At 38.2% G+C, this 20,027-nt stretch overlaps 1 long non-coding RNA gene across 1 annotated transcript in view; it reads right to left on the bottom strand.

Annotated features, from left to right (window-relative positions):
• Window positions 1-20,027, bottom strand: part of LOC149807783 (uncharacterized) — a 31,997-nt gene extending 11,970 nt beyond the window's left edge. Inside the window, exon 1 of the long non-coding RNA XR_016416844.1 lies at window positions 19,882-20,027. This is a non-coding gene — a long non-coding RNA (uncharacterized LOC149807783). The remainder of the gene's footprint in view (window positions 1-19,881) is intronic.

The raw sequence follows: 20,027 nt of genomic DNA, 5'->3' as shown, positions 1-20,027 counted from the left end.
GACTTAAGTTCACTCCACAAAAAAAATCTATAAAAACCTCAGACCCTTTTCGTCTGTCTCACACACATTTTGAACATGACGTCCCTTCAGTCGCATCTTCCCGTCAAACTGATTCGTGCCTTGTATGGCATCAGTCGAGAAAAAAATCCACAAACACGAGCTCGTGTCTTAGAAGCTAGTCTCAAAGAAGCCTTACGATGGTTCACGGTGACGGCACGTCAATTACTCCAAGGAATTATTCAGATTCCTCATCAAACCAAACGCTTTTTTGATCGAAACAAAGTCGCTTTGACCCAACTGGCCGATCCCCGCATCGACACTCAAACCAAAAAACAAATCATTTTGAAACCTGGAGGGAGCGGTACTCTAGGAGGGGTCATCATTCGCTCTCTCTTAAGATGGGATCCTAATGCCCCCAAACTTTTCCCCAAGAAAAAAGTCAAACGAAGCTCCAAGAAGAAGAAAAGGACCAGGTCCCCAAGGAGAACTTCTCCAGTGGCGGGACCCTCCTCTTACCAGACGCCACCCCGAAAAAAGAAAAGAAGCCCCCAGAAAAAGAAAAGTCCACAGAAGAAAACTAGTCGCAAGAGAGGCACTTCGGCCAGGACGCAACTTTACACTCGCAAACCACGACCTGCCACGGCGGTGACCGTGTCTCCGGCAGCCTCAAGTTCATCCACTTCTCCGTTGATGACACCAAGAACTGAAGAGTACTTGGAGACGTTGATCACATCAAGAACTTCTCCGTTGATGACCCCAAGAAGACCTTCCCCAGTGGCAGGACCCTCCAATTTAGTGGCAGTGGCTGCTGCTCACAAAGTACCTTCTCCCAAAATCAAAGTCCAAGAAAGATCGGGCATGTTACAAAGTTTACTGGATTTGTCCAAGCAAGAACTGGCTCGATTTAGTCCGTTGCGTACCCCTGCACGACGTGTCATGCCTGTCGTCAAATTGATACGACGTAAAGACAATCAGTGGCGACGCGTTCCAGTATAAAAAAGGTGTGTGACCAAGTAGGGTATCAGTGTTTTTTTGGTGCTCCTGAAGACTCAAAGATGTCACCCTCCAGAAAACATCCCTCTTCTAAACATCCCCAAGGAAAGAAAAGGAAAGGACTGCCTCCTCGTTTAGTCAAACATGGGGACATGTTATCTGTCCTGTCCAAAGCTTCTCCACCTCTACGAAAAAACTCATTCAATCAGCCTCCAAAGAGGTCATCGATACCGTGTGCTAATGCTGTTTGAACGTCATGAAAGGCACGATCCCTTTGTCCAAACACCAGAAACAATGCTTAGGCAAACATCGTCACGTTCTTCGCCAAATGGTTCAAAAGAAAATTCCCCTTCGTCAAAAGAAGAAGATGTTGGTCCAACGTGGTGGCATTTTACCCCTGTTGTTAGGTCCCTTACTGAAAGGAGTCTTGGGAACCATGTTGGGATGACTGGTGGGAACAAGATAAAAAGGCCCTCGGAAGTCCCAAGATCTCAGAATCGACCCCTGACAACCCCATGGAAGGACGAAAACTAGCTTTAGTGCCTTACAAACGATGGATGAAATACCATCGGTGGCAAGAACAACGCACCCCGCATTTACCTCCCAATCCCCATTTGAGCGAGATGTCCCAGTTACAACACGAATTGCAGTCCTTGATGGATCGCCAAGATTTGTCCGAAACAGAAAAATCGCAAAAGTACGGTCAACTCTTGCAACGACTGCAACTCTTTCACCAGAAAGCTTTAGACGAAAGAGCTCTACCCACTCTGAAAGATTTTAAGACCTTGATGAAAAGTCCAGCACCATCACCAGTACCACCACCACTACTAGTGACCAAGACAGAAAAAGGAGAAGAAGAAGAAGAAGGGTTTCAAACTCCACCAGAAAAAGTACGCAAGTTAACAACACCGCCTACCTCCAGAATTGGATGGATTAAAAAGATGATGGTCACCCCTTCTTCATCACAAGAGAAAAAGAAAGTGAAGACAGAAGTGAAACAAGAACCGATATCCCCCGCTCAGACATCCTTCTCTTCAACACCTATTGCCGGTCGCACACGCAAAGCATTGTAATCCAAGAAAGTACCCCAAGAGAAAAAGAGTAGCATCTTCCAAGAGTGGGTGTCTTATTAACACACAAACACAAAAAATGGAAAAAGTCTTAACCAGCATTTACTACGATCCCTCCCATCCTGCAGGTTACGCAGGAGTTCAAATATTGTATCGTGCTGCCAAAACTCGAGTAAAAAGTCTCCGTTTACCTCAAGTGCAACGATGGTTACAAGAACAAGCTACCTACACTTTACACAAACCCATTCGACGCAAGTTTGCCAGAAGTCGCACCCGAGTGGAATGCATCGATCATCAATGGCAAGCCGATTTAGCCGATGTCTCTCACTTGGCCAGCTACAGTCGTGGCTACAAATATTTGTTTTGTGTCATCGACGTCTTTTCCAAATTTGCCTGGGTCGTGCCCTTGACTTCCAAATCGAGCAGCGAGTTAGTGCGAGCCCTGCAACGGGTGTTGAAACAAAGTGGTCGTTACCCTCTTCGATGGCAAACGGACAAAGGCACCGAATTTCTGAACCAATCTTTCCAAAAAGAATTAAAGAAACGTAACATTCATTTTTTTACCACTGAGAATCCCGAAACCAAAGCTAGCATCGTGGAACGTTTCCAACGCACTTTGAAAGAACGCATGTGGAAATATTTTACGCATCACCACAATCTGAAGTACATCGACATCTTACCGCACCTGGTGCAAGCGTACAACCAATCTTACCATCGAAGCATTGGACGTGCTCCGCAAGAAGTGACTCCCGACAACGAAGTGCTGGTGTTTGAGCGCCTGTTTGGTACGTCCCCGACGAGGGCTGTCCCCAAGAAAAGTGGAGACTTGGCCGTAGGAGATTGGGTGCGCATTGGCAAAATCAAACGCACTTTCGACAAAAGTTACTTACCTAACTGGACCACCGAATTGTTTCGTGTCACTGGACGAGTGCATGGCCGTCATCCTACCGTCTATAAATTGGAAGACATGAACGGAGAAGTGCTCAAAGGAACGTTTTATTTGCCCGAGTTACAACGTGTCACCAAAAAAGAAGACGACGTGTACGACATCGAAAGCATTCTCGAACGCAGAACCCGTAACGTGGGCAAACGACGTGTCAAAGAAGTCAAAGTACGTTGGAAAGGATATCCACCCAGTTTTGATTCTTGGATCGACGCTTCGCAAGTCATCGACTATAAAAAGAAGTGACCATCATGCCCTTTCACACAGACGCAGCTACGTCGACCACTCCTTCACCCAGTTCTTCTCTGCAAGATTTACAAAAACAACCCTTGTGGGTGTGGTGTGGAGAACGTGTACCTAAAACGCAAATCGTCTTTTTCTGCAAAATCTTCGTGGTGTATTCTGTCATCGGGGCAGCCATTGCCAATTTGAGCTTGCAACAAGGAGACAAACAATTGTGGACCATTTTATTGAGCAGTTGCATCGGTTACCTGCTTCCCAATCCCTCCCTTAAATTCTCTTCCAACGGGAACCACGGGAACCTTGTGTCCAGTGCCAATGCCAGTCACCACTCCAACAACAACCAGAACCCCATTTTGGGCGGAGACACGCCTCTGACGTTCAGTAACCCCTCGGACAGCCACAGAGCTCTGGAATTATGAGTCACCAAAACCAATTTTACTTAACCTTACCCAGTGACAGTTCCATGGAGGTGTTTCCCAACAACACGTTGTGCTGTTACACGGCCAAATTACCTCAGACCATCCCCTTAGATCACGAAGCCCATTGGGAAGTGGCTTTAGTAGAAATCACTCACCCGCCCCAAGTTCTCAATGTCCTTCCCAATCAAAATGTTTTTGATGTAGAGGTTCATGACGAACAATTGCAACAGTACTTGGATACCTATGGCAAATATGACAAGAAAACCCCTGGCACAAAAAATCAAAAGTACACCACCTATCACTTGTTTATTCCTCCAGGCTATTATTTTAGTGGTCAACATTTGGTTAGCACCATAGCCTCCAGATTTAATGTCGTGTTTCTGAAAGCTTTGGAGAGTGTCAAAAAAAGTGTCACCATGGAATACCACAAAACAGCTCGTCGCTTCTCGATGAAATTTGACGGGAGTAAAATCCTGTCCATTTTATTTTGTCCTGAATTGTTTGACATGTTGGGCGGAGACATGGACATGAGAATAGTCATGCACAAGAAAAACGAATTACCAATCGTTTACTACAACGAGACTTTTAGCAAGTTATTTCGTGCCCCGGTAGAACTGAATCAAGGACTGAATTGATGTTCGTGTACTCCGATGTGGTGGAGTACAACGTGGTGGGACACACCTCTGTGCCGTTACTGCGTGTCATTCCTTTCAAAGTGGATTCTGCCACGGTCACTGACGAGGAAGGTGGAAACACTTATAACGTTCACTGCGAATTTGTCCAACCTCACTATTTGCCTGTCAGCAAGTCGTATTTGGACACGGTCAACATTGCTATAAAAGGAGATCTGGGACAAAATATTTCATTCACCAAAGGAAAAGTCACGGTGAAACTCCATTTTCGAAAACGGTTCTCTCACGACTCGTAAGTCATGTATCCAGTGTACCGTGGCGTTGCTCGACAGCGAGGACACGGTTTAGGAGATATGTTAAAATCGGCTTTTCGTTCGGTGGCCCCGGTGTTGAAACCGATGGTGACACGCGGATTGCACGCCTTGAAAGATGTGGCACTGACGCAAGGCAAAGAATTTCTCCAAAATGTCATCATCGACAAACAAAACCCTAAAGAAGCCTTCATGAGGGCAGGCAAAAATGTCTTGCTGCAAACGGGCAAAGACCTTTTGGACCGACGCGAAACACCTATAAATGCCCTGCACGCTACCGAGTCAAGCATTCAGCAAGGACAAGGCAGAAAGAGACGACGAAGAAAACACCCTTTCACCAGACTTCACACGTCTAAAGCGAGAAAGACAAAGAAAATAAGAACCGTTCGAGACTTAGACGTTTTCGATTATTGAGACACAGAACAAAATGATGCACCGAGAGTCTTGTGCTTGTTCCAAGTCGGAACTGGATCTGTTTGCCATGCCCCCTACCATGATGACAATGCAAGAATCCCAATCGGTGGAATTTCATCCCGTCTCCTCTTTGACGGATTCCGCTCCCATCGAGTTTGAAATCAAAGGACAGCCCGAAGATTACATCGATCTGAATAGCAGTTACCTGTATTTGAAAGTGAAAGTGATCAAAACGGAAAACACCAATCCAGGAGGCGATGCTAGAGTAGATCCTGTCAACAATTTCATGCATTCCTTGTTCAGCGAAGTGGACTTGTACTTGAATAACAAACTGGTCAGCAGCAGCATGGATACTTACCCATATCGTGCCTACTTGGAAAATCTCTTGACGTACGGAAAAGAAGCCAAGAATACTCATCTGGATGCTCGCATGGTATGGAAACCTGACACGGCAGGTGTAGGCACGTTTAGCGACACAGTCCTGACAGAAGATGACAATCCTCACAATGTGGGTTTTAACGACCGTCGTAAGAAAATTCTGCAAGGGCGAAGTTTAGAACTGATGGATCGTTTGCATTTGGACATGTGGTTACAAGAAAAGTATTTGCTGAACGGGGTGGATATCCGTCTGAGACTGAATCGTAGCAGTGCCGCTTTCCATTTGATGGCCCATGCCAACGAATACAAAACTATCATTCAAGAAGCCCGACTTTACGTGCGTCGTGTGGAAGTGTTACCTAAAGTGGGAAACGACGTCAGTCAGACGTTGAGCAGAACGACCGCCAAGTATCCGATACGACGCGTAGAAGTGAAAACGTTCACCATTGCCGCTGGACAGCGATCTATGATCGAAGATCATCTGTTCCAAGGACAGTTACCCAAGCGTTTGATTGTTGGTATCGTCAGGAATTCAGCCTTCAACGGAACCCACGATCAAAATCCTTTTGAGTTTCAACATTACAATGTGTCCAAGATCGAAGTCAGTCGCGACGGCAAGACCTTGTGTACCCGACCCTTTGAGCCCAACTTTGGTGTCGCAAAGAATTGAGATCGTACTTGTCCCTGTACGAAGCCACGGGACAGTTAGGAACCAACACCAGTCACGGTATTTCGTACGACGATTATGCAGGAGGCTATGCTTTGTGGGGTTTTGATTTCACTCCAGACCAAGGCAGCGATGAGGGACATTTCCACCCTATAAAATCGGGCCAGATTCGTGTGGAACTTCAGTTTGCAAATCCACCTCCAGATCACACAGTGAACGTCCTCCTGTATGCAGAATTCGACAATACCATAGAAATCAACAGTTTGAGAGAAGTCATTCTAGACTATTAGAAGCCATGGAAGACTGTTATCCCTCTTTGCCTAGTGGAAAAACTTTAGACATGAAATGTGAGGAGACCGTGGAAGGAGAATCCCAAGACAAAGACGAAAAGGACATCATGATCAAGTCGAGATGTCCAGAACAAGAACAGCAATTGGTCTCCTACTGTGCTACATACCTGGCAGACACAGTTACGATATGGATGAAGCATGATTACTATGGATGTCAAAACATCAGTCAAGAAGAAAAATTCAACGAATATCTGGACGAAGCTTGGAGTCTGTTTAAAAAAGACGTGTTACGTTGGTGGTATAAAGACTTGCGTGAACATTTCTGTCCTCCATTAACGAATCAAGAAATCCATTACATCAAAGCCCTCATTGACAAATTCAAAGAGAAAGTCGAGATCGAAATTGATCACTTATTATCAGCAAAAGAACATTTAGTGACTTATTTTGATCGTGATTTTTCTAGAAAAGATGAGAAAGTAAATCGTTGATTTTGTGACTAGTATGCTTATTTTGTTGTCTTCAACTAGGAAACGTAGTGTCCATCCATGACTCAATGACTTGCAACAGTGGAAATCTCAATTTCATTCACCATGTTGTCTACCTAAAAGAGTGTGAAAAAATGTTTGTTATTGAATTGAATGATTATTGTTGAAAAAATGTTTATTGTTAAATTGAATGATCATTGTTGAAAAAAAATTGTGAATTGTTAGTGTTAAGTGATTTGAATAAAAATGTTGTGTTTTGAAAAAAAATGCCTTTGTGGTTTGCTGGCTATAGGAATGTTGATTTATGCTCTTTGACTTCTTACTATCCCTCTCATGACACTCATTGAACGTTGCGGCTCGAAAAAACCGTGAAGGGATGTTTTCCTTCACGTCCGCGCTTTGACTTTAAGAACCGGGGCAGTTTCCAGTCTAACCATCCATTGTCGACTCATCCTCCTACGAAGATGTGCTCCAAACTAGCTAAGCTAAACGAAGCCTACGTGAATTTGCACAGGGTCAGACACAGTCTGATACCGAAGCCAGAAGAAATAGAGAAAGTGAGAATGCTAAAAGTCACTGAAGACCTGATAGAAGAGCTCTTCAGAGAAGAAGTGAACAGGGAGAAAGAAGAATGGACAGAGAAGTACAGACTTCAGAGACAGCAGCAACAGCAACAACAACAACAACAACAGCAGCAGCAGCAGCAGGAACCTGAACCTGAGAGAGGCTTTGTCGATTGTCGTATCGACACCAAAGAGTTCTTCTTCTCTTTCCGAAGAAGCAGACCTATCGTCAGAAAGTCTATCCTCAGAGGACGTCGCATTCTTAGAAACTAAAAGATTGCCATAGCAAACAAAAAAACAAAAAAAAAAACCAGCCCTTTTCAGGGCTACCCCAATACTCTAGAAAAGAAATAACAATCGATTTGCCAATGTGTGTAGGTAGAGTAGTGTGAATATAAACACTTACTCTTTTTTTATAGTGAGAGGGTATGTGTTTGTGTATAGGATTGTGTGTTTGTAAGTGCTCACGTACGTTGGTGTGAATAGTAGATTAAGATCATGTTTTTGGCTGTTTGAGGTGTGGGGAGAGTAGATTTGGGGGTTTGATTGGATTGCTTTGCGTATGTGGATAGTATATTGAAGTGATTAACGAAATTTTTTTAGGATAGTAATGGGTAGTATAAAAAAGTGAGTGAGTGTTTCTTTTAGGTCCGCGCGTTGTTTTGGTCATGATCTAGGTAAGATCAATTTTATGTTTATAGTGGGATGTTTTCCATTACGTCCGCGCTTTCAGTATAAATTGAAACTCGCTGGGCAGTCTAGCTAGCCTTGTTGATTGATGAAGAGAATGAATACCAGAACTGTAAATCTTCTAGAACTCCAGATGCACCTGGAATATGCCAGACGCCTGTTGAACGAACTGGCCGCGGAGGCCATTGTCGAAGAGGGAAGGATGAGAGAGGAGGAGGAAAGAAGATAAAAAGAAGAGGAGGAAAAGGAGAGAAGAAATTTCAGAATCCCAGAGACAGAAAATTGGGATTCTGAAGCCACATATCCCGCCTCTGCTCTTCCCCAAAAAAGAGTGAAAAGAGACTGGGGAAGAAGATGTGTGTGTGGCGCCAGGCCAGGAAGGTGCCAGCATTAGATAGGTGCATCTCTAGTTAAAAACCATCAGCCCTTTTCAGGGCTACCCAATACTCTAGAAAAGAAATAACAATCGATTTGCCAATGTGTGTAGGTAGAGTAGTGTGAATATAAACACTGACTCTTTTTCATAGTGTGAGTGTATGTGTTTGTGTGTTTGTGTGTTTGTGTTTGTGTGTTTGTGTTTGTGTGTTTGTGTTTGTAAGTGCTCACGTACGTTTGTGTGAATAGTAGATTATGGATTTGTTTATTGTTTCTTAGCGTATGTGGAGAGTATAGTTTGGGTTTTGTAACCGCTCACGTACGATTGTGTGGATAGTAGATTATGGATTTGTTTATTGTTTCTTAGCGTATGTGGAGAGTATAGTTTGGGTTTTGTAACCACTCACGTACGATTGTGTGGATAGTAGATTATGGATTTGTTTATTGTTTCTTAGCGTATGTGGAGAGTATAGTTTGGGTTTTGTAACCGCTCACGTACGATTGTGTGGATAGTAGATTATGGATTTTGTTTTAATGATTTGCGTGTGTAAATAGTAGATTTGGGGTTTGTTTATTGTTTATTAGCGTATGTGGAGAGTATAGTTTGGGTTTTGTAACCGATCACGTAAGATTGTGTGGATAGTAGGTTTGGGGTTAGTTTATTGCTGATTCTCTTATGTGAATAGTATATTATATGAAATGAGAAAAGTAGGGGGATGTTTTCCTTCACGTCCGCGCGTTGTTTGGTCATGATCTAGGTAATCTCAATTTTATGTCTTAGGGGGATGTTTTCCATCACGTCCGCGCTTTTCGTATAAGAACCCACAGTATTCGTCGTTCAAACCATTCTACAGAGAAGATGGCTTCAAACCACCTCGATAAATTGCAAACATTGCAAGACGCCCTGGACAATTTGGGCATGATGGAACAAATGCTAGTGAGACTAAACGAGGATCACTATTCTTATAGTCCCCATCGAATGAAGATGGAGATCAACAATTTAAGAAAAAGTAAAGGACATGATAAGTGATGTAATGAAAGAAATAAAGGAGGAGAAGGAGGATGAAGAGGAAAGGATAAGGATGAGAAAATGGAATGAAAAAATTAAAAAAGAAGAAGAAAATGAGAACAGGAAGAAAGAAGAGGAGGAGAAACAGAAAGAAGAGATAAAGGAGGAAGAAAAGAAAGAAAAGAAGAGAAAAAGTGTAGGACAGAAAATAAGAAGCTGGTGGAGAAATAGAAGAAATTAGAAGAAGAAGAAACCCAAAGGCCCTTTTCAGGGCCACCCACATTTCTCGAAAAGAGATTGACATTCCATTGCCTACCCCTTTTTTAAAATTTTTAAAAAAAAAAATCACATGTTCAATTCCCCTTGTCCCTAAAGTAGTTTTTTCTAACATGTTCAATTCCCCTTGTCCCTAGACAAACCCAAACTCTATTCCCCATGTTCAATTCCCATTGTCCCTAGACAAGCCCAAACTCTATTCCCATGTTCAATTCCCATTGTCCCTAGACAAGCCCAAACTCTATTCCCATGTTCAATTCCCCTTGTCACTAGACAGACCCAAACTCTATTCCCCATGTTCAATTCCCCTTGTCCCTAGACAGACCCAAACGTCTTTTTCTTCCAATGTTAAATTCCATTGTCGCTAATCTTACCCAGGGTTTTTTGCCCATGTTAAATTTCCATTGTCGCTAATCTTACCCAGGGTGGTTAATATTAAATTTCCATTGTCGCTAGTCTTACCCAGGTGGGGTCTGTAATGCTAATTCCTATTGTCGCTAATCTCACCCCATATACTACTATTATTGCATGGAATTTAGCTGAGCAATGCCCCTGAAAACATGCAACAAGCATTTCAGACAGATATTCCATCAAGGAATCACGGTCGAACAGTCTGACGAAGAGCAAGGGGCTTTAATGGAGTTCACAGCTAACGTGATCACTGGACACGTCTGAGGTTAAATCCATAAAATAGAATCGACCTCTACTTCAACATAAATCGAATAATTTATTTAATTTATTTTATAGTTACTTTGATCAGAAACGGATTCGGTCTTTTCCAGCATTTAGTAAGTGTGCGTACCAAAGAAAACTGTCTAGGAATAAAAATAAAAGTTTTTTCTAATTAGATGCATTGGCTAGTATTGTAACCATGGACAGTGACTACGAATAAACCTAACAGTATTCATAAATAAATAAAGGAGTGTCAATTAAAGCGTATTTGAAAAATTAAACGAACAAAATGGTACAAATCTCTAGCCAATTCGCGTTATAGCTTAATCTCTCCCCCCATTAATTTCAACAATCTCGAATACATTCTCCTCTTCTCCTCTACTACCCACTCCTACGTAAACAAACATATTTTTGGGGGGATGATTTGTGTGATTTGTGATTTGCGAATCAACAATTTACGAAACTAATAGATTATCAAATTGGAGATTACTTTACAGACAAAAACCTTTGGGATTTGGAGTTGCAACATTGTCGACCTAATAGCGATTGCAGAGTGCTTTGCCCTCATGTCTTAATATGAGCGATCAGTCTTCATGTCTCTCCCAAACAAGGGCAATACATTGTTTGTTATAATGAATATTTTATTTTTTGCAATGCAGTTTTCTCAAATGGTGTCCTGTCCGTCTTCCCCGTCATCATAACATTCAGGTTGATATTGAATAGTTTGGAGCTACATCTTACAATAGCATGGTTGCACTGCGCAGTGTCGACATTCACAAAAGACGTATTTTAGAGAAAAATGTATCTGTACTAATTTTGAAAAGTTATCAATTTGGTTTTGTGTATAATATTTGCATCAGTAAATACCAATCTTTGATTATCCTGGAGAAAAGATCATGTAACTATCCGCACGTATACAGGTCATCAAGTAGGTATTTTGGAGCTGGTTTCTATTGATTCGTTTGGTCTGATCTAATTGGAGACGGGGGTTTTGATCTCGTTTTATTAAAAGTTTGTAAAATAATGTTAATGTATTTCATTTCTTTGCTGATTTAATGCTTTCCAAGAGGAATTATTCAATACTTCCTGAGGTATAGTCCTAGCTGGATATAACAAACATGGTTACTTCCTTTTGGAGTTTTTAATTTTATCCTGTATTACCTGGGAACGAGGGTCCCAAACTGTACAAGCATATCCTTCAATAGGTGTAACTAAACCCTTGAAAGCTAATTCTTTTGCACTTTGAGTGTAAGAAGACATGTTAAACCGAATAGGGTTCGAGTCCAGATATTGGTCATAGCTGATTCAGCTAAATTTCACAAGATTTATTTTCGCTACCTAGATCAGAGATCTCTAAAAAAAATTAAAATTTCCACTTTAAAGAGACAAATTGGCGACATTTCTGTATTAATCAGTTTGGTCACCCATTTCATTAAGGGTCTTTATTAATGTAAAAGTTTGACTGTAGTGGTCAACCTTACTCGAATAGTTATCCACAAAATCACAATAATGACTGACCTTGTCATGAGAGATGGCCTTGGCTGTAATAAGTAATCTTAGTCTAATCCCTCCTCTTACTGTAGCGTTTAATTTGATTTTGAATGCCGTTAAGCAGTTACAATAATAGACGGTTTAATTTTAATCACTATTGGCTTAAGAGTAATGCCAATGCAACCGTTTTGAACAAAACAATTGTTAAACTAGGTCTTTCAGTAGTTTTCGCTGTAACTGTTAATCTTGATTCAACATTTGACCTTATCTGCAAGCTTATCTTCAGGGTTAAAATAATTATGTACCCTTCTGTAATGATGGACAATATGTACTGGATAAACCCTGTGGTAATGTCGGACATTAATCTGATCGTTGACCTCGCTGTAGTGGATGACTGTATTGCAGTGTAGGAGTCACGGTACTAATTCAACTCCCATAGTAAACATATGGAAACACCATATTCAAAATTCAATAACTTAAAATTGCTGGGTGCTGATGATCAGACTTACATTTCTCCATGCACAACTATCCTTGGTGCAAGCTTCTGTGTGGAAAACACCATATGACCCGTGGCATTTTTTAAATCTACATGTGCATGAAACACGTGTTATTGATTGTGCACCAAATGAATCAGGTGCTACTTTCATTACTGAGTACTCCTAAGTCAAGCCTGTAAAACTACTAACATTGCATCAGTAGAAATTTGTCAATATTTTTTTTACATTACATATAGGATAAGCTCTCAAAAGATATTTTTCCTAAAATTTTAATTTGCATTATTAACCAATTATGGACCACCAAACCTGTAAATACTCTATTATTTCTTCACTCATTTCTAGTAGTCACTAGTGAGTGTCACAAAACTTGATGTTGTCATTTATATCACTGTAAATGTTTACTTTCTGACTAAGGATACAGAGTGAATTTGTGTCAATCGTTCACAGTCTTACTTTATCATCATAGTTTTTCATTTGTTTGCAAATAATTATTCCACCTGCAGATAATTCGTTTTTGGTATTTGAAAAATGTATCGTCACGTGTACACATCTGACTGCTACTTTCACGAAACACAATGACAGAGTAACTAATTTGTTTAAAGAAGTCTGTCTCAAAGGTATTTGAATTTCGAATAATGTCTCGAATTTGTATTACGTTAAGTGTAACATTTAAACCATAGTTGTTTATTAAATTTAACAACTCTTTGTATCTCCCATAGTTTTAAACTTAACTGTATGCAAAGTTTTGTGTTCCTCAAATGAACGACATATACCTTTTTAAGTACAAATGACTTGGTGCCTTTGTCATTTTGCAATTGCAATTTTGAAATATGCATTTTTTTGTCGTATAGAATAGCTATTATTGGTAAAAGATGCCCTCTATATCCTATACCTTAAATATTCCAGATTCTAACCTCGCTTATCAATTAAAATTGTTTGCACGAAATTAGATATTTGCATATTTCCTCAATCAAGTTAGAAATAAAGCCTTTGTAAGCATTGTTTCATATTTTGAAACTCTGTTTCACCAATTCTGAATTTATGAACTACCAATGTACCAATGGTCAAATAACCGACTAAATTGATCCATAATTTTGATCTGTTTTCTTCCATGCTAACTTTTGCTGCATCGTATCAATTGATACATGATGATTGTTACTGTATCAATTAATTAGCTTTCGTAAAACATCATCCGATTTTCAGGATTCGTACTGAGTGACAAACTTCTACATTCTAGTATTCATAATTGTGTTAAACGTTTCCATTTCAGACACCTATTAAGTTTTGTTTTAATCAATAGCATCCGCTTTTCCAACAAAAATCCATTAAGCATTTTAGTTACAAAAAGCTTTCACCATTTCCAATTCTCACTCTTTAAATAATTTTCTGATATCATCGTGTATATGATCTGCCTTTCTAAATTTGAGTTTATTTTTCCAGGCTTTTTTCAGAAAACATTTCTCACTGTTAAGATATATTTGTATCATCATTGTATGTTTTACATGCGACACTAACAAATACATTTTTCCAAAGGAAATATATTTCCTACTTTCTTTTTGTAATTTTGACTTTACTGATCGCAGTAAAATTGTGGCATACGTTTTAGCTGTTCTGTATAGAAACGTATTACTGCCAAGGAAGAAAAGAAAATTATCATGTCATAAGAACACTCTAAATATCACCTATTGCTATCCCGTACATGCGTTTTTATATCATCTTCATACGTTACATTTTTAAAAAGCACATAAAATGGTTTTGCTTTCATGTACTTCGATACTAAATAGTTCTTGCTGTTACTATTGGTTACTATTGTTACTATTTATCACATATGTGTACGTCCTTACTTTATTTGAAGCCACTAGATCAAAAATACAACTGCCAGACCTGAATGACATGGTTGATTCCTACGTCAAGCATGGATAGGGTCATATCGATTTTCTGTCATTCATGACTCATACCGAGAGGATATAAAAAGTCTTAAGAGAAGATTAAAATATTGGGACAGGTATTATTAGTATTACATGACCTGATTACAATCGGATAAGATACGATGACTCCATGAGACACAAGGCAAACAGCTTGGACCCAAACGTATTTTTCTTTCCGAGAGTATAGTGGGTCCCTTAAAAATCTCCTCAGGATGTTTTATTATTGCATTTACGTTGTGCCAAGAACTTTCGCCATGGCCAAAAGAAAACACGTTAAATTTTTCAGAAACGGCTGTCGGTTGTTTCCTTTGTTTAACTTAGTAAACTTTACAGGTACATTTAATGATATTACCTACGTAGACGTGCATAAGCTGTATCCTCGTTATGGTTAGTAATTTCTTAATTAAATTAAATAGAAAACTTTACAGTAATGACAGTGTCTGAAATTATTACTACAACACATCATTCATAAATATAAAGACAGCTTAAGATGGACAACGTAGTGGAACTGACCATTGAGTAAAGAGATCAAGAAGAAGATTCATTATGGGAAGAAGATTAAGCACACCACAAATATAAATATTACGTCTAGTGGATGTTTCAATTATATATATACATACATACATATATATATATATATATATATATATATATATATATATATATATATATATATATATATATATATATATATATATATATATATATATATATATGATAAGAAGAAACAAGAGCGTTCTATGGCCAGATATACGACCAGTTCAATTGCAGGATGTCTTTTCCAGAAGCAACCAGTATGTTTGTGCCTACCTTTACGTTTCCTTTTGAAGTAACGCAAACCATGTTAACATATGCACTTCACAAAAGTCTTTTGAAAAAAAAGTATTTTGTATGACATTTATAGGTAAACCAAAAATGTGTTTATTTTACCTGAAATTACAGATGTTTTTGAGGACCTTCAGGGCTATCTCTGAATTCCCTGTGCCTGTAAATAAAACCCAGCTGATGCCATATTTAGGTATGGCCTGATACTATCAAGACCTTTGTTCCAATTTTTCTATAATTGCTGAACCCCTGAAAAATTTATTGAGTAAGCAAAACAAGTTCCTTTGGACTGAACATGTCAGGAGGCTTTTGATAAGTTAAAAGCGCACCTGTTCATACAGCTCCAAATTTCAGCCAATCATTTAAATTGATGTGAGTGATGTTGGGGTTGGAGCAGTTTTGATTCAAGAAGATGAAAATGGTATTGATCATCCAGTGTGCTATTTTTCTAAGAAATTATCTAAGCACCAAATAAATTATTCAACAATCGAGAAGGGATGTTTGGCTTTGATATTGGCATTACAACATTTTGAAGTTTACATTAGTTCAGCTCCTTCTTCGATTATTCTGTTTATTTACCGCAAACCCCATACTTTCATCAGCAAGATGAAAAATAAAAATCAAAGACTACTATGGATGTGTTTGTTGGTACAGTAATATGATATTGATATCAGACACATCAAGGGAAATGATAATTTAATAGCAGATGCACTTTCCCATGTATAGAAAAGTATTATTTCAGGTGCACTTTTCATAATTTATAAGAGTTCTTTTTAACCTCATGTATAACTAATCTATAGTTAAAAGTGAATTTTATCATATAAATCTTTCTATTTCTTTATGGGGGAAGTGTTGTGTATATTTGATATAATTTATATTTGATTTAATGTAATTGTCTCTATGTAAGTTTTAAATTATTTTAAAATTTCATTACATGTCAAAGTAATGTAATTTTGTTTACTAGGAATTTGATATTTTCCAGAAATTAGTTTGGCCTGACTGATTAGTTTAAAACACCTAAAAATAGAACTTTGTATCTTTTTGCTGACCTAGTTCCTGACTTTGATTGAGAATCAAGCAAACAACATCTTTATTGTTTAATTCATTCTTAATGTGTGAATGATAATAGTGAAATCAAAGTTGACTGGGACTACGTGACTTTACACGTAAATACTTCTACGCTGTTCTCGAAATTCTGGAGGGATGATCGTCATCGCTGAATCTGTTTTAGGTCTCAAGTTACTGTATAACCTTTGTCTATAGAGGAATTAGTCAGTCGGGCTTCTAAACACTGGCACGTAAGATGTTTTGTTTTTCTCTTGTGACCAGTTGAGTTATATTTTAAATTTTCTTCAGACTATTTGGATTCTAAAAGATTAATTCGTTTCTCTGGGAATATTTGAGTCCTCATACAGAAGACTTGGACAAAAACATTTATTTAAATTTTATTCGGAAATTCAAACACCGTTATACTGTTTGTGGATCAAAAAAGAACTGTAGATACATCCGTAATATAAAGGCTACAATATACGTCATCGCCTTCCATTTTGGATTTTTCGTCGGGACTCGAATTTGAATTCATTTGAACATTACTTTACTAGGACTTATAAAATTTAATTCGTGGATTATTCTTGGATTATTTCAGGATTTGATTTATTAAAACCGTATGTTCTTTTTTCCATTTTTCCATTGTCGTTCCAGACATAAATTATTTTATTAAATTTTTCAATGCTTGTTGTTTTCACTCATTCTTTGTTACTGTTTATTGAAGCATAAACACGTAACACAAGATAACAAGTCAAATTTGTAATCTAGACGCATACGTTCAGAGTATAAACCATTTAAAAGAGTGTGTAAATTGAAGAAGAAAAAAAAACACGTCTTTATATGAAAAGACAAGGAGAAGTCAACTTGTAAAGTTAGAAAATGACACAAAAACGTATGGTAAGTGGTGAAGGGAAAAGACTGGAACATGGTATGTGTAAGTGAATAAAAAGTAACAAAGAGTGACTGGTTTGACTATTTTAGTTAATTAATAACGTCTGCAATAGATGTACATACGGATGAGGATGATTGTACTGCAAGAAATGAGAATGACAATTTCGAATTGAATAAACGTCAAGAAATTATTGATAGTTTGCTGGCTCTGAAATATAAAACTCCAGGTCCCGAAAAGATTCCGGTCATTTGTTACCAGTTGACTTTGTCCTGCATTAGTTCATTTCGTACTGTGCTTTTTAATAAAAGCTTTGAAAAGAATGAATTTCCTAATGAATGGTCCAAACTTATAAAGAATATGTCCAATATTTCGGAATGACCCAAGCAATTACAGGGGGCATTCTCTAATAAATACAATGTGTTCAATATTCACATCTATTTTCAACAAACGGTTGTATAGATGGAGATGGACAGAAAGCAATAGTTTTATAGATGAGTTCAGGTTGACTTTATAAATCACTAGAGTACCTGTAATTACATATTTAGTTTACATACAATTGTTTATAAGTATATATGTAAATATTGTGGAGGGTTTTACTGTTCATTTGTTGATTTTGAGGACAAACCATATATTAAAATTGCAGTGTTTGAAAAAGACAAGGATGTTTAGAGCTGAATTATTTTTTCTCTTTTATTGATTATTTAGTTCAAACGTTACAATCTAACTGTGATACGGTTATTTTCAACACATAGAATATTTCAGAGATCTTCGCCTATTGTATTATAGTATGTGGCTAATCGCGCTAGAACTTCAATGTTACTATAAAAACGAATTCATGCCATATATGTATCTTGTATTGAAACAAGACTGGAAATAAATCTAGCAAAGACAACAACAACTGTCTTTTTAAACGGTGGCGTTCTGAAAAGTATTTGTGTTGGTATTAAGAGGGAATGCCTATTGAAACAGCGTCATTTTATACAAATATGTAGTTGCTTTTCACACCAGTAGCAAGAAGTTTGGGCTATCAGGAAATATTTATACATTTAAAATGATTGATGCTATGGTGAAACCAATGTTATCTTGCCGTTTAGAAACATTGGGTGTAAATACTTACCAGAAATAAAATTAATTCAGAAGACATTTGGTTAAAGATGTCTTAACGTACCAAATACTCTGATTAATCATGTGAGACTCGGGGAAATGTGAACGATACCCTCCGAGTGAAACTTACACGTTCAGATGTGAAAACTACTGGACTAAAATTATTCTGATGCTACAAGTGGGATCCTTTCCAATATTATATTATTTTTAAGAAACTGGATGATGATGCCAGCAGACGCTCTTGGGCCAGCAAAGATTTCAAATAAAATTATTTTCTCATCGTTTTGGCTATGCATGAATAGCTAGCTCAAGAAATAAGATGACAGAAACACTAGGTTCAGACATCGTCTATTTGATTCTGATTCTACAAAAAAATGTATATAACAGTCAATACAAGTCGTAATTGTACACTAAGAACTATTTAACATTAGATTTACATTTTAAAATATACTTGCACCTTTTAGATCTTCCAAAAATGATTTAAGACGGAAATATCGCGACAACATACAGTGCAGAAACACTTCAGTGGATACATTTATAAATCTGTACCTGACATTATGGGCCGGAGGCGTAAAAGTACTGAATAAACATTCCGTTCGGTTTTGAGTGCGAACGTGAAATTGTAGCCCATTGTGCATGTAAAGAAGCAGTGAAATATTTTTAAATTGGTTCCTCGGTAATCCGGCTTCCTCTTCAGATTTTTCTAGTCCTTTAAATTTAAATTAAATTTAAAGTTAAATTTAAAGTTAAATTAAAGTTAAATTCATTGTAGTACTAATCATATAGCTTTATTTAATTCCAGCTGTCAAAGAGCACGGTGTTTGGTTCAAACAGTATTTTTAACTGTGCAAATTCCTTACACGACAAAAACTGGATCCATGCAATGGCTGTCAACGGGTAGGGAACGCTAATCTGTTTATAATATGTCAAGCTAAGAAGAGTAGAAATAAATTATATGCTAAATGAACGGTCGAGGTTTAGTTGAGAGAACAAGTTAGTCGAATTGAAAAATAGAGAAACAGAATGAGTAACTGCAAGTGACAATTAAATGAAACATTTATCACCTTATACCGATTCCTCCCACTCGTTTATGACGTAAATATCTCGACAAAATTTATTGCAGAAACACTTCCGTAAATACGTTTATAAACCTGTTTTTGCAAATCTGTATCTGATAATATGGGCCGGACGCATAAAGTACTGAATAAACATTATCTTCCGTATTGAATACAAACGTGAAATTGTAGCCTATTGTGCGTGGAGAGAAGCAGTGACATATGTTTATACCGTTTCCTCTGTAACCCGGTTTTACATAGTTCCACCTATCAAACAGCAAAAGGGTTTGGCCCCGGGTGGTAGAGTGGTATACGACTCTCGCTTTTACAGATCACTCACACATTTTACTTCCGTCTATGTGAAACAGTCTCGGCTCTAACAACGTGGGTATGTGAGAAAGTTTGCTAGTAGTTTCCCTAGTACTTGACCACCATGTTGCCTATCTTGGGAAAAGAGATAAAACTCATGAAAATAAATTCTATCCCTCTCTCTCACACACACACGCACACATACATATACACACACACCATATAATCTAAAGTTCATTTGTTATGTCTCTAAATTCAAAGGTGGTATATGTATACAAAATAAAAGCTCAAATAAATTCTTACCTCACTGTCTAGGCGAGTTACCTTCAAAGTGGCAAAATTTTTAAATAATATGTTTCTTGGAGGCAATCAACTGTTGCGTGAAGGATATTTCGATCAATCATAATTGTCATCTCCTACGTCAGTTGAGCATTATCTTCGTTCAACTG

Source organism: Sinohyriopsis cumingii, chromosome 1 (genome assembly GCF_028554795.1).
Source record: "Sinohyriopsis cumingii isolate HCF-2022 chromosome 1, ASM2855479v2, whole genome shotgun sequence".
Lineage (NCBI taxonomy): Eukaryota > Metazoa > Mollusca > Bivalvia > Unionida > Unionidae > Sinohyriopsis > Sinohyriopsis cumingii.
The sequence above is the reverse complement of the archived record's forward strand: the minus strand, read 5'-3'. Positions and strand labels throughout refer to the sequence as shown.